The sequence below is a fragment of the Scyliorhinus torazame genome, unplaced genomic scaffold (genome assembly GCF_047496885.1).
Source record: "Scyliorhinus torazame isolate Kashiwa2021f unplaced genomic scaffold, sScyTor2.1 scaffold_63, whole genome shotgun sequence".
NCBI classification, from domain to species: Eukaryota; Metazoa; Chordata; class Chondrichthyes; order Carcharhiniformes; family Scyliorhinidae; genus Scyliorhinus; species Scyliorhinus torazame.
In genome coordinates this window covers 346515-361641 of record NW_027307790.1, presented here as the reverse complement: position 1 = coordinate 361641, position 15127 = coordinate 346515, and positions in this window count along the sequence as shown.

Below are 15127 nucleotides of genomic sequence, written 5' to 3'. Positions count from 1 at the left end.
CAAGGTTCAGACAGGGCATTGGAGGGATACAAGATAGCCAGGAGGGAACTGAAGAAAGGGAATAGGAGAGCTAAGAGAGGGCATGAACAATCTTTGGCGGGTAGGATCAAGGAAAACCCCAAGGCCTTTTACACATATGTGAGAAATATGAGAATGATTAGAGCGAGGGTAGGTCCGATCAAGGACAGTAGCGGGAGATTGTGTATTGAGTCTGAAGAGATAGGAGAGGTCTTGAACGAGTACTTTTCTTCTGTATTTACAAATGAGAGGGGCCATATTGTTGGAGAGGACAGTGTGAAACAGATTGGTAAGCTCGAGGAAATACTTGTTAGGAAGGAAGATGTGTTGGGCATTTTGAAAAACTTGAGGATAGACAAGTCCCCCGGGCCTGACGGGATATATCCAAGGATTCTATGGGAAGCAAGAGATGAAATTGCAGAGCCGTTGGCAATTATCTTTTCGTCCTCACTGTCAACAGGGGTGGTACCAGGGGATTGGAGAGTGGTGAAGGTCGTGCCCCTGTTCAAAAAAGGGACTAGGGATAACCCTGGGAATTACAGGCCAGTTAGTCTTACTTCGGTGGTAGGCAAAGTAATGGAAAGGGCACTGAAGGATAGGATTTCTGAGCATCTGGAAAGACACTGCTTGATTAGGGATAGTCAGCATGGATTTGTGAGGGGTAGGTCTTGTCTTACAAGTCTTATTGAATTCTTTGAGGAGGTGACCAAGCATGTGGATGAAGGTAAAGCAGTGGATGTAGTGTACATGGATTTTAGTAAGGCATTTGATAAGGTTCCCCATGGTAGGCTTATGCAGAAAGTAAGGAGGCATGGGATAATGGGAAATTTGGCCAGTTGGATAACGAACTGGCTAACCGATAGAAGTCAGAGAGTGGTGGTGGATGGCAAATATTCAGCCTGGATCCCAGTTACCAGTGGCGTACCTCAGGGATCAGTTCTGGGTCCTCTGCTGTTTGTGATTTTCATTAATGACTTGGATGAGGGAGTTGAAGGGTGGGTCAGTAAATTTGCAGACTATACGAAGATTGGTGGAGTTGTGGATAGTAAGGAGGGCTGTTGTCGGCTGCAAAGAGACATAGATAGGATGCAGAGCTGGGCTGAGAAGTGGCAGATGGAGTTTAACCCTGAAAAGTGTGAGGTTGTCCATTTTGGAAGGACAAATATGAATGCGGAATACAGGGTTAACGGTAGAGTTCTTGGCAATGTGGAGGAGCAGAGAGATCTTGGGGTCTATGTTCATACATCTTTGAAAGTTGCCACTCAAGTGGATAGAGCTGTGAAGAAGGCCTATGGTGTGCTCGCGTTCATTAACAGAGGGATTGAATTTAAGAGCTGTGAGATGATGATGCAGCTGTACAAAACTTTGGTAAGGCCACATTTGGAGTACTGTGTACAGTTCTGGTCGCCTCATTTTAGGAAGGATGTGGAAGCTTTGGAAAAGGTGCGAAGAAGATTTACCAGGATGTTGCCTGGAATGGAGAGTAGGTCTTGCGAGGAAAGGTTGAGGGTGCTAGGCCTTTTCTCATTAGAACGGAGAAGGATGAGGGGCGACTTGATAGAGGTTTATAAGATGATCAGTGGAATAGATAGAGTAGACAGTCAGAGACTTTTTCCCCGGGTGGAACAAACCATTACAAGGGGACATAAATTTAAGGTGGAAGATATAGGAGGGATATCAGAGGTAGGTTCTTTACCCAGAGAGCAGTGGGGGCATGGAATGCACTGCCTGTGGAAGTAGTTGAGTTGGAAACATTAGGGACCTTCAAGCAGTTATTGGATAGGTACATAGATTACGGTAAAATGATATAGTGTAGATTTATTTGTTCTTAAGGGCAGCACGGTAGCATTGTGGATAGCACAATTGCTTCACAGCTCCAGGGTCCCAGGTTCGATCCGGCTTGGGTCACTGTCCGTGCGGAGTCTGCACATCCTCCCCGTGTCTGCGTGGGTTTCCTCCGGGTGCTCCGGTTTCCTCCCACAGTCCAAAGATGTGCCGGTTAGGTGGATTGGCGAATGATAAATTGCCCTTAATGTCCAAAATTGCCCTTGGTGTTGGGTGGAGGTGTTGAGTTTGGGTAGGGTGCTCTTTCCAAGAGCCGGTGCAGACTCAAAGGGCCGAATGGCCTCCTTCTGCACTGAAAATTCAATGATAATCTATGATTAATCTAGGACAAAGGTTCGGCACAACATCGTGGGCCGAAGGGCCTGTTCTGTGCTGTATTTTCTATGTTCTATGTTCTATGTACCGCCACTGTCTGCCATGATGCTCAACGCCTCGAACGACACTCTCTTCCCCACCAAAATCGCCACTCCCGATATTTTGCATCCAAACCCGAATGAAACACCTGCCCTACCCATCCCTTTCTCAACCTTACCTGATCCGCCACCTTCGGGTGCGTCTCCTGAAGCATGGCCACATCCGCCTTCAGCCCCTTCAGGTGCACGAACACCCGGGCCCGCTTGACCGGCCCATTCAGTCCCCTTACATTCCAGGTTATCAGCCGGATCAGGGGGCTCCTCACCCCTCTCCCCCGCCGACTAGCTATAGCCCTTCCTGGGCCAGCCACATGCCCGTGCCCCCCACACGGCATGTTCCCTACATCGACAGACCCCCCCCCCCCGCCCCGACCTCCTCGACCAACTCCAGCTCCCCCTTGGCCATTCCAGCAGCAACCCGGTCCTCCCCCCCCCCCCACCCCGCCCCCCCCCAACCCCACCCAACTAGGTCCCCCCCTAGCTGCATTGTTTCCCCCATTGCACTCCCGTAAGTCTGCTGACCCCGGCCACTCCCGCTGCTCCATCGACACCCCCCAGTGTGGAACCTCCCCTCCCCCCACTTGTCCACCAGCAGGATCTCATCCATTCCACTCCCAGCGCAGGAGAAAAAGCCCGCGCTTCCCAGCTCCGGCCCTGCCCCTTCAGCCCTAAACGCGGGAAAAAGCCCGCGCTTTTCACTCGGCTGGCCCTGCCTCCCCTGGCGCAGCTCCCTTTCCAGGCCCAGTCCCACTATCCCCGACTCAGGCCTCCCCCCCCCCCCCCCCCCCCCCCCCCGCGGGGCCCCATCTCCCCTACCGACCATCCACCCCCCAAGCACACTCCTTATTTTATATTGTCTCTCCATGTTCTTCTTACCAAAATGCATCAACTCCCATGTCTCCACATTGAACTTCATCTGCTGCCTATCTGCCCACTTTATCAACTTGCCCTGTGTGCTTTAAGGCTCGACTCTGTCCTCTTCATAGTTTACAATACTGCCAGGCTTTGTGCTATCCGTAAGCTTTGACAAGCAGCCCCATTGGGTAATGAGAAACAGCCATGACCACCCATGTCTCTGCCACTGCCGCCTTCTCAGTAGCGGCACAAGTTTCCATGAGGGCTGCAGAAGCAAAATGGACCCGTTTCCCGTCATCGTCCTTTCACAGCTGGATGACACCAGGAAGCATCAGCAGCGGCGACAATGGGCAAAGTGGGGTCATAGTGCGCCTGGACATCCGAGGAGACTAGTCAAAGTTTAATGGATTGAAAGGCCATGAGTTGTTTCACACCCCAGAACCATTGTTGGCCTCTCTGCAGGATATATTGCTTAAGGGTTCCATGAGCGTGGCCAAACTGGAAATCAGCCTTCCCACATAGTTTCCCATCCCCCCAAAATGTTGAATGTCGGTGATGGAATTCAATTGGGGAAACTCATCAATGGTCTTTGTATCCTGTGGATCGACCTTGACACCATGCCGTTGGGTGAATTGTATCCTGGTGCTGGCGAACTCACACTTGCTGTTCCGCATGAGGCCCACTTCCTGGATAGCCTCTCTTATCCAATGGTCATGTTGCGGCTCTGAAAGAACCATGTGCCAGGATGTTGACCAGGTGGCGGTAATCCCTTTGCCTTCAAGAACTTTCGACAGTACAAGCTGGAATGCCTCAAGGGCAGGCGAAATGCCGGAAGGGAAGTGGGTAAAGAAACGCCTCGAATGTTATGTGTGGTTCAGATCCTAGGATGGTTGGCGTAATATTCATAAAGACCACAATTCACTTTTATATTAAACAAAGCTAAAGATTTATCTACACTACTTAATTGAAATCAACTCTTACTTCTATATAATAAATAATTGACAACACATATACAATCCACACTCATCTACCACTAATCTCAACACTAATACAATAACTATGATTTGCTCCCACTCACACTAGCTTTCTTAGAGTCTGTCTTCGAACCTTCTCCTCAACCCTCTCCCAGAAGGCTTGGCATCGATGATTTATATAGTTCTGCACCCAGCTCCCTCTAATGGTTGATTCGGACATAACATTAACCCTTACAGTTTTGTACATTTCTCATAATGTCACATCCTCCTTTCTTTGAGAAAAAGGTTATAAATTCTGTTTGTAAGATTTTTTTGAATATAACATTAGAGAATTCATTATTTTTTTTTTTACATTCAATAGCAAAAGCTAAATGTCATATCACAGCAGTGATTACGGAATACTAGTTGTTAACGTGTCATTATAAATTCAGCGTATTCGGCAGTTTTCTTGTTATCGGCGATCTTCTTGGTGTTCTTGTTGAAGTGTTCAAATCGTCTTCCATGTTTTCTGGATTTCTTGTTGGCAATGAAGGATTTGAAAAGTCAATGTTGTGGAATATGGCATCCGGAGCGACAATGCTCGGAGTTTGAAATGGAACGTAGTAGTTCTTTATCTTCAATAATGCTCTTCGATTCCTTCGAAACATTGTGCCGTGTTCAGTTTGCACTGGTGCGATCTCTCGTAATACATGTGACCATCCACCATCAGGATTCTGTACTCTGACATAATCTCATTCTTGTAACGGCGGTAAAGGTTCTAAACGCCTGTTGTAGTAGGCTTGTTGTTTTCTACTTTTGTAACCTTATTCTGTCATGAAGCAGTTGTTCAGCCATATTTGGAATTGTGATTTTTGGTAGAGTCGTATGAATTTTTCTTCCCATCAACATCTGGGCGGGGGCAAACCTGATGACAATGGAGTAGCTCTGTGTGTCAACAGTGCTAAAGAGCAATCTTTGTTGTCATCTAGTGCTTTGCTGAATAGCTTCCTTAACTATTCCGACACCTTTCTCAGCTTTTCCGTTTGATTGGGGGCACAATGGACTTGATGTTATACGGTGGAAATTATAACTTTCCGCAAATTGTGACCATTCCCAGCCGGTAAAACAAGGACCATTGTTGGAAATAACGTTCAATGGAAGTCCATGTCGGGCAAATACAGCAGATTTTGCTGCTCTGATTACTGATCGAGTTGTTGAATGCGTGAGTGTAATAACCTCAGGATAGTTTGAATGGTAGTCAATAATGACTAAATAATCATGTCCTATAAAATAGAATAGGTCCATTCCAACTTTCAGCCATGGATAAGTGGCTACTTCATTTTCTTCAAAGCTTGTTTACATTGTGCAGATTGATGCCTTGACAAATGCTGCCTTCCTGCACATATGGTCCACATCCTTGTTGATCCCAGGCCAGTGCACAGATTGCCTTGCTTGTCTGAGACATTTTTCAATTCCTTGATGCCCTTCATGTATCTGTTCCAAGATGTATTTCCGTTGGCAGGAGGAAATGACTATTCTGTCTCCTTTAAGTAGGAATCCGTTAATCACAGTGAAGACATCTTTGACACTACGAAAACTGGAACAACAACCATTGGGCCATTCTTCTTTCAGGTATGGGATTACCCTTTGGAGTGTTGAGTCCTTCTCTGTCCTTCTCGTATTAGATGTCGCTTGTTGTCAGACACTCGTAGCATTTCTGCAATAAATGAAGCTTGTGCTTCCACAATGTGTACTATTTCTGAAGCCCTGGTATCAACATTATTTGTAGCTCTTGATAAAAATTTGTTCAATTTCACCTTTAAGCGTGACATTTCAATTATTGGTTGTGTGGATCATAGATACATAGATACATAGAACATACAGTGCAGAAGGAGGCCATTCGGTCCACCAACCCACTTAAGCCCTCACTTCCACCCTATCCCCATAACCCAATAACCCTTCCTAACATTTTTGGACACTAAGGGCAATTTTTAGCATGGCCAATCCACCTAACCTGCACGTCTTTGGACTGTGGGTGGAAACCGGAGCACCCGGAGGAAACCCAAGCAGACACGGGGAAACCTTGCAGAGTCCTTACAGACAGTGACCCAGCGGGGAATCGAACCTGGGACCCAGGCGCTGTGAAGCCACAGTGCTAGCCACGTGTGTTACCGTGCTGCCCAAGTCCTTTGAACCAAGTTGAGTTTGCTGCCAGCATCCACCCCAAGTAGTGATAATTCATCATTTTCTACTATTTCGAAGTGCTGATGTCGCCATTCTGAACAATGAGACGGAAGGAGCCTCTTGTGGCTATGACATTGCCATTATAGTCAGTCACTCGACAGGTTGATTTCTTTATTTGTGGTTTACTGTGCTCTTGTCTTAAATCCTTTTCGGTTATTAAATTCACGTGTGCACCTGTCTCTAATTTAAACAGAATTTCAGACCCATTTATATCGATAGTACAGTCCACACTTGAATAATTTTGAAGAGCTGATATATCGGATTGTTATCACAGTCCAGAGCATTAACCCCCGTAATCGTATCGACCATGAAAGTATCTTTCAGTAATACTGGGAGGAATCATCATTATCCGTTTCCTTCATTCTGTATACTCCGAATCTTCCTATAATTGATGGACGATCTTTTAAATGTATTATCTGTTGAGGCTGTTGCAGAATGACACTGTGCTGCAAAGTGATTATATTTGCCACGATTGGAACATTGTTTGCTTTTTGCCGGACAGTTTTATTTACTGTGGCCGTGGCCACAGCGTGCGCACATCTCCCCGCTCGTGATGTCACTTTCAAAATGGCCACCAGCCATTGTGTGCAGTTTTCTGTGCTGCGCCACAGCATTAATGGCAACGGCCACCTTTCCCGATTTTGCGCTTTTTTCATTTGCACAGAACTCCACATATTCAAAGAATGCTTGTTCACTCAGTGTAATTCTCTCAGCGCAGTGCTCTCAGTGCAGTACTCTAAGTGCAGTACTCGCAGTGTAATAATCTCAGTGTATACTGTCAGTGTAATTCTCAGTGTAATATTCTCAGTGCAAGACTCTCAGTGTAATACTCTCAGTGCAAGACTCTCAGTGTATACTCTCAGTGCAAGACTCTCAGTGTAATACTCTCAGTGCAAGACTCTCAGTGTATACTCTCTGTGCAGTACTCACCGTGTATATTCTCAGTGTATATTCTCACTGTAATAGACCCAATGTAATTCTCTCAGTGTAATTCTCTCAGTGCAAGACTCTCAGTGTATACTCTCTGTGCAGTACTCACCGTGTATACTCTCAGTGTAATACTCTCAGTGTAATACTCTCAGTGTAATACTCTCAGTGTAATACTCTCAGTGTAATAGACCCAGTGTAATACTCCCAGTGTAATACTCCCAGTGTAATACTCCCAGTGTAATACTCCCAGTGTAATACTCCCAGTGTAATACTCCCAGTGTAATACTCTCAGTGTAATACTCTCGGTGTAATAGACCCGGTGTAATAGACCCTGTGGTGTAATAGACCCTGTGGTGTAATAGACCCTGTGGTGTAATAGACCCTGTGGTGTAATAGACCCTGTGGTGTAATAGACCCTGTGGTGTAATAGACCCTGTGGTGTAATAGACCCTGTGGTGGTGGAATACTCTCTGTGTAATACTCTCTGTGTAATACTCTCTGTGTAATACTCTCTGCGTAATACTCTCTGCGTAATACTCTCTGCGTAGTACTCTCTGCGTAGTACTCTCTGCGCAGTACTCCCGGCGCGATTCTCCCGGCGCGATTCTCACGGCGCGATTCTCCCGGCGCGATTCTCCCTGGCGCGATTCTCCCTGGCGCGATTCTCCCGGCGCGATTCTCCCGGCGCGATTCTCCCGGCGCGATTCTCCCGGCGCGATTCTCCCGGCGCGATTCTCCCGGCGCGATTCTCCCGGCGCGATACTCAGTGTAATAACCACAGTATAACACACTCAATGTAACACTCAGTGTAATTCTCTCAGTGTGATACTCTCAGTGCAGTACTGGATGAACTTTGGATCATCCGGGAGGCAGAGGGGGTGATAGAGAAGAGTTACAGGGAGGGAGCCACACCCAAGGTACAGGACAAGAGTAGCTGGGTTAGAGTCAGTGGAAAGAAAATGAGCGGGCAGACGTATACCATTTTGGATGCTGTTGGGGGGGATGACCTACCGGGGGAAGGCCCTAGCAGCCATTTGATCCATTTCTTAAAGGTACTCTCACATGACACTTCCTATAATGAGGCGACCAGAACTGGACACAATATTCCAAGTGTTGTCTAACTAGAGTTTTATAAAGCTGCAGCAAAACCTCGCAACTCAATCCTCCTGTTCATGAAAGCCAACACACCATACGCCATCTTAACAACCCTATCAACCTGGGTGGCAGCTTTGAGGGATCTATGTACGTGGACCCCAAGATCCCTCTGTTCCGCCACACTTCCAAGAATCCTGCCTTTAACCCTGTATTCAGCATTCAAATTCGACCTTCCAAAATGAATCACTTCACCTTTATCAAGGTTAAACTCCATCTGCCACTTCTCAGCCCAGCTCTGCATCCTGTCAATGTCCTGATGTAACCTGCAACAACCCTCAACACTATCTACAACGCACCAACATTCATGTCATCGGCAAACTTACTAACCCACCCTTCCAATTCCTCATCCAAGTTCTTAGATAAAAACCACAAAGAGCAGAGGTCCCAGAACAGATCCTTGTGGTACACAACTGGTCATCGACCTCCAGGCGGAATACTTTCCATCCACTACCACTCGCTGTCTTCTTTCGGCCAGCCAATTCTGTATCCAGACAGCCAAATTTCCCTGTATCCCATGCCCCCTAACTTTCTGAATGAGTCTGCCATGGGGAACCTTATCAAATGCCTTACTGAAATCCATATACACCACATCCACTGCCCGACCTTCATCGATGTGTCTCATCGTATCCTCAAAGAATTCAAAGAAGAGACTTCCGGGAGCGGCTATGCAGAGCTAGGTCGCATATTCGGTAGCTCCCACTTGGAACGGACTTTTGGGCTCTTTTACAGGGCCCCCACGGCATTTGTTTGACATTTCCCGGTGTGGGAAGAAGACTGCAACATTCCCCTGACAGTGTCCCCCTGGAATGTTGTGTCTTTTGGCTACCAGACCCGGCAGAAACAGTAAAGGATTTGGCTTTGGCTGCAGGTTTAGACAAGGGCCTCTTCCAGCATGCAGGCGGGGGAAGGGCAAGCTTAAAGCTGCAATCTGACTTGACTCTATCAAAGGTGAATTCTAGCAGCAGAGGGAACAACTGTGAAAGGATCTACCAAGGCCATTGAAGAAGCAGGGACGAGGTTTCCGGTGGCGGCCATGGAGGAGTAGGTCGCGCATTCGGCAGCTCCCGTCTGGAACTGACTCTCAGACCTTTTTCAGGAGTTTCCATCGACTTTTTAAACGGACCAGAAGTGTAACGGCCAAAGGAGCGGCACTGGAGCAACGGGAGAAGTGAGGGAAAGAAAACAAAATGGCGGCGGCCAGGGACAAAGGGGAGCTGCAGGAGTTCATCAAGCGCTGCTTCGAGGAGATGCGCAAGGAGATGTTGGCGCCTATGCTTTCGGCAATTGAAGGACTCAGGATCACCCAGAAGGTCCACGAAGCTAAGATCCAGGAAGTACAGAAAAGAGTTAGTCAGACCGAGGACGAGCTCGTGGGCCTGGCGGTGAGAGTGGAGCAGAACGAGGCGCCACACAAGAGGTGGGCAGGAAGACTCGAAGATCTGGAGAACAGGTCGAGGAGAAAGAATCTGCGAATCCTGGGTCTCCCTGAGGGAGTGGAGGGGGCTGATGCCGGGGCATACGCGAGCACGATGCTCGAGGCGATGATGGGCACGAAGGCCCCTTCGAGGCCGCTGGAGTTGGACGGGGCACATCGGGTGCTGGCGAAGAAGCCCCAGGCAAATGAGCCGCCAAGGGCAATGGTGGTGAGGTTCCACCGGTTCACGGGCAGAGAGTGGGTCCTGAGATAGGCCAAGAAGGAGCGGAGCAGTAAGTGGGACAATGCAGAGATCCGAATATACCTGGACTGGAGCACGGAGGTTGCAAAGCGGAGAGCGGGTTTCAACCGGGCCAAAGCGGCGTTGTACCGGAAAGAAGTGAAATTCGGAATGCTGCAGCCAGTGCGACTGTGGGTCACATACAAGGGCCAACACTATTACTTCTAAACGCCTGAAGAGGCGTGGACCTTTGTACAAGCCGAAAAGTTGGACTCTAACTGAGGGTTTGTGAGGGTGGGGGGGGGATGTTTTGGGGATTGATGTGTGATGGTTGTTGTATATAGGGGGTCAATCACGCGCAGGGAATGTTACATGGGCTGGGGGAGAGAGACAAGGCCGCGACAGGAGCTGCGCCAGAGGGGGCGGAGCGGGCTTTGGAAAGCGCGCGGTGTTTTCCCGCGCGCGGGAAGAAAGGCGGGAAGGGGAACGAAGGAATGCATATGGATTGGGAGACTCCCACGCGGGGAGGTCAATGGGACGGCGGGGGAAGCCGGGGTCAGCAGGTGTCAGCTGACTTACGGGAGTGACATGGGGGGAGCAAAAAAGCTAGACCGGGGTCTAGCGGGGGAGAGGGGAGGGGGGGAAGGGGGGGGGGGGGAAAGGGTTGCTGCTGCACTGGCCGAAAGGGAATGGGACACAGAAGAGGTGGTCGGGACGGGGATCCCCCCTCTGGGGGACTGGAGGGTGAGGGAGGCGTGGACACGGGACTGGCCCAGAAAAGGAGATGGCTAGTCGGCGGGGCGTGGGGGGGGGGGGGGTGAGAGTCCCTCCAATCCGGCTGATAACGTGGAATGTGAGGGGCCTGAATGGGCCGGTGAAGAGGGCTCGAGTGTTTGCGCACTTAAAGGGACTGAAGGCGGACGTGGCCATGCTCCAAGAGACACACCTGAAGGTGGCGGACCAGGTCAGGCTAAGAAAGGGATGGGTAGGACAGGTATTCCACTCTGGACTGGACGCGAAGAATAGAGGGGTGGCAATATTGGTGGGAAAGCGGGTGTCATTTGAGGCCAAGACTATCGTAGCGGACAATGGAGGGCGATATGTAATGGTGAGCGGTAGGCTGCAAGGGACGTGGGTGGTGTTGGTAAACGTATACGCCCCGAACTGGGATGATGCCGGATTCATGAAGCGCATGTTGGGGCGCATTCCGGACCTGGAGATAGGAGGCCTGATAATGGGAGGGGACTTCAATACAGTGTTGGATCCAGCACTGGACCGCTCCAAATCAAGGACTGGAAAGAGGCCGGCGGCGGCCAATGTACTTAGGGGGTTTATGGATCAGATGGGGGAGTGGACCTGTAGCGCACAATGACTTACGAGAGACGAGAAGTGATGAAGTCGATCCAGGCTTTATTAAACGATGCTTGTCCCCAGCAGCTCAGCAACAGAATGAAGCTGCGGGGAGAAGCTCGGGTTCTTATACTCCGCCTTCAGGGCGGAGCCAGGAGTCGGCAGCCAACCAGGACCCGGGATCTGTCAGCCAATAGCATCTCGGCTTCACAGTCCCACATGACCCCTAATACATACCACCACAGGACCCATGGCGGTTTGCAAGGCCGCAGGCCAGGGAATTTTCTTTCCTCTCCCATGTACACAAAGCCTACTCCCGGATAGATTTCTTTGTTCTGGGTAGGGCGCTCAACCCGGGGGTGGAAGGGACGGAGTATTCGGCTATAGCCGTTTCGGACCATGCCCCGCACTGGATGGAACTGGAGCTGGGAGAGGAGAGGGACCAACGCCCGTTGTGGCGGCTGGATGTGGGACTGCTGGCGGACGAGGTGATGTGTGGGAAGGTGAAGGGGTGTATCGAAAGGTACTTGGAGGCCAACGACAATGGGGAGGTGCGGGTGGGGGTGGTATGGGAGGCGTTGAAGGCGGTGATCAGGGGAGAGCTAATTTCCATTAGGGCTCATAGGGAGAAGACAGAGGGTATGGAAAGGGAGAGGTTAGTGGGGGAGATTTTGAGAGTAGACAGGAGATACGCAGAGGCCCCGGAGGAAAGATTACTTGGGGAAAGACGACGGCTCCAGACGGAGTTTGACCTGTTGACCACAGGGAAGGCGGAGGCACAGTGGAGGAAAGCGCAGGGGGCGACCTACGAGTATGGGGAAAAGGCTAGTCGGATGCTGGCACACCAGCTCCGTAAGAGGATGGCAGCGAGGGAAATAGGGGGAGTCAAAGATGGAAGGGGAGCCACGGTTCGGAGTGCGACGAAAATAAACGAGGTATTCAAGGCCTTTTATGAAGAGCTGTACAGATCCCAGCCCCCAGCGGGGCAAGAGGGGATGAGACGATTCCTAGATCAGCTGAGATTCCCAAGGGTGGAGGAGCAAGAGGTGGCTGGTTTGGGGGCACCAATTGGGTTGGAGGAGCTGAGCAAGGGTTTGGGGAGCATGCAGGCGGGGAAGGCCCCGGGACCGGACGGATTCCCGGTGGAGTTCTACAGACCTGTTGGTCCCGCTACTGGTGAGGACCTTTAATGAGGCAAGAGAGGAGGGGACCCTGCCCCCGACAATGTCGGAAGCGACAATTTATTTGATCCTAAAGCGGGACAAGGACCCACTGCAATGTGGATCATACAGGCAGACCTCGCTCCTCAATGTGGATGCAAAGTTGCTGGCAAAAGTGCTGGCCACGAGGATCGAGGACTGTGTTCCGGGGGTAATCCACGAGGACCAGACGGGATTTGTAAAGGGCAGGCAACTAAACACCAATGTGCGGCGGCTCTTAAATGTGATAATGATGCCATCGGAGGAGGGAGAGGCGGAGATAGTGGCAGCTATGGACGCGGAGAAGGCCTATGACCGAGTAGAGTGGGAGTACCTCTGGGAGGTGCTGCGTAGGTTTGGGTTCGGGGTAGGGTTTATCAATTGGGTTAAGCTCCTTTACAGAGCCCCGATGGCGAGTGTAATGACGGACCGGCGAAGGTCGGAGTACTTTCGACTGTACCGAGGGACGAGGCAGGGGTGCCCCCTGTCCCCCCTGTTGTTCGCATTGGCGATCAAACCATTGGCCATGTCATTGAGGGAGTCTAATAAATGGAGGGGGGTGGTCTGAGGGGGAGAAGAGCATCGGGTGTCGCTATATGCGGATGACCTGTTGCTGTACGTGGCGGATCCAATGGAGGGGATGGTGGAGGTCATGCAGAGACTCTAAGGGAGTTTGGGGACTTTTTGGGCTATAAGCTCAATGTAGGGAAGAGTGAGCTCTTTGTATTACAGGCAGGGGACCAAGAAAGAGGGATAGGGGACCTACCGCTGAGGAGGGCGGAGGGGAGCTTTCGGTATCTGGGGATCCAGATAGCCAGGAGTTGGGGGACCCTACATAAACTGAATCTGACGAGGTTGGTGGAGGAAATGGAGGAGGATTTCAAAAGATGGGACATGTTACCGCTCTCGCTGGTGGGTAGAGTGCAGTCGGTCAAAATGGTGGTCCTTCCAAGGTTTCTGTTTGTGTTTCAGTGCCTTCCCATCGTGATCACTAAGGCCTTTTTTAAGAGAGTAGGCAGGAGTATTATGGGGTTTGTGTGGGCGAATAAGACCCCGAGAGTAAGGAGAGGGTTCCTGGAACGCAGTAGGGACCGAGGAGGGTTGGCGCTGCCAAACCTGGGGAGCTACTACTGGGCAGCAAATGTGGCGATGATCCGCAAGTGGGTTATGGAGGGGGAGGGGGCGGCATGGAAGAGGATGGAGATAGTGTCCTGTAAAGGAACGAGCCTGGGGGTGTTGGTGACGGCACCGCTGCCGCTCTCGCCGACAAAGTATACCACGAGCCCGGTGGTGGCGGCAACGCTAAGGATCTGGGGCCAGTGGAGACGGCACCGGGGTGCAATGGGAGCATCGGTGTGGTCCCCGATCAGGGGTAACCACCGGTTTGTCCCGGGGAAGATGGACGGGGGGTTCCAGAGCTGGCATCGGGCGGGGATTGGAAGAATGGGGGACCTGTTCATCGACGGGACGTTTGCGAGCCTAGGGGCACTGGAGGAGAAATTCGAGTTACCCCCGGGAAATGCCTTTAGATATATGCAGGTGAGGGCTTTTGTGAGGCGACAGGTGAGGGAATTCCCGTTGCTCCCGGCACAAGAAGTTCAAGATAGGGTGATCTCGGGTGTATGGGTCGGGGAGGGCAAGGTGTCGGAAATACACCAGGAGTTGAAAGAAGAGGGGGAAGCGCTGGTAGAAGAGTTGAAGGGTAAATGGGAGGAGGAGCTGGGGGAGGAGATAGAGGAAGGTCTGTGGGCTGATGCCCTAGGTAGGGTTAATTCCTCCTCCTCGTGTGCCAGGCTCAGCCTGATACAATTTAAGGTGGTCCACAGAGCGCACTTGACGGGGGCGAGGTTGAGTAGGTTCTTTGGGGTGGAGGACAGATGTGGAAGGTGTTCAGCGAGTCCGGCGAACCATGTCCATATGTTTTGGTCATGCCCGGCACTGGAGGCGTTCTGGAGAGGAGTGGCGGGAGCAATATCTCAGGTGGTGAAAGTCCGGGTCAAGCCAAGCTGGGGGCTAGCAATATTTGGAGCAGTGGACGAACCGGGAGTGCAGGAGGCGAAAGAGGCCGGCATTCTGGCCTTTGCGTCCCTAGTAGCCCGGCGAAGGATCTTGCTAATGTGGAAGGAGGCGAAGCCCCCCAGCCTGGAGGCCTGGATAAATGATATGGCTGGGTTCATAAAGTTGGAGAGGATTAAGTTCGCCTTGAGGGTCTGCGCAGGGGTTCTACAGGCGGTGGCAACCGTTCCTAGACTATCTTGCGGAGCGTTAGAGGAAGGTCGGTCAGCAGCAGCAGCAGCAGCAACCTTGGGAGGGGGGGAAACGTCCTGGGAGGGGGGGGGGGGAAGGGGGGACTGCCTGGGAGGGTGGATGAGCAAGAGATAACATGAAGGGTTGGGGAAACTGGCACGTACGGGTGAGGGCCAGTTTACAAAGCTGTGTAAATATATCATTTTGCCATGTATATATCTTGCTCTGCGCGATTTCTCGTTTTTTTTTGTTACGAGGAGGGG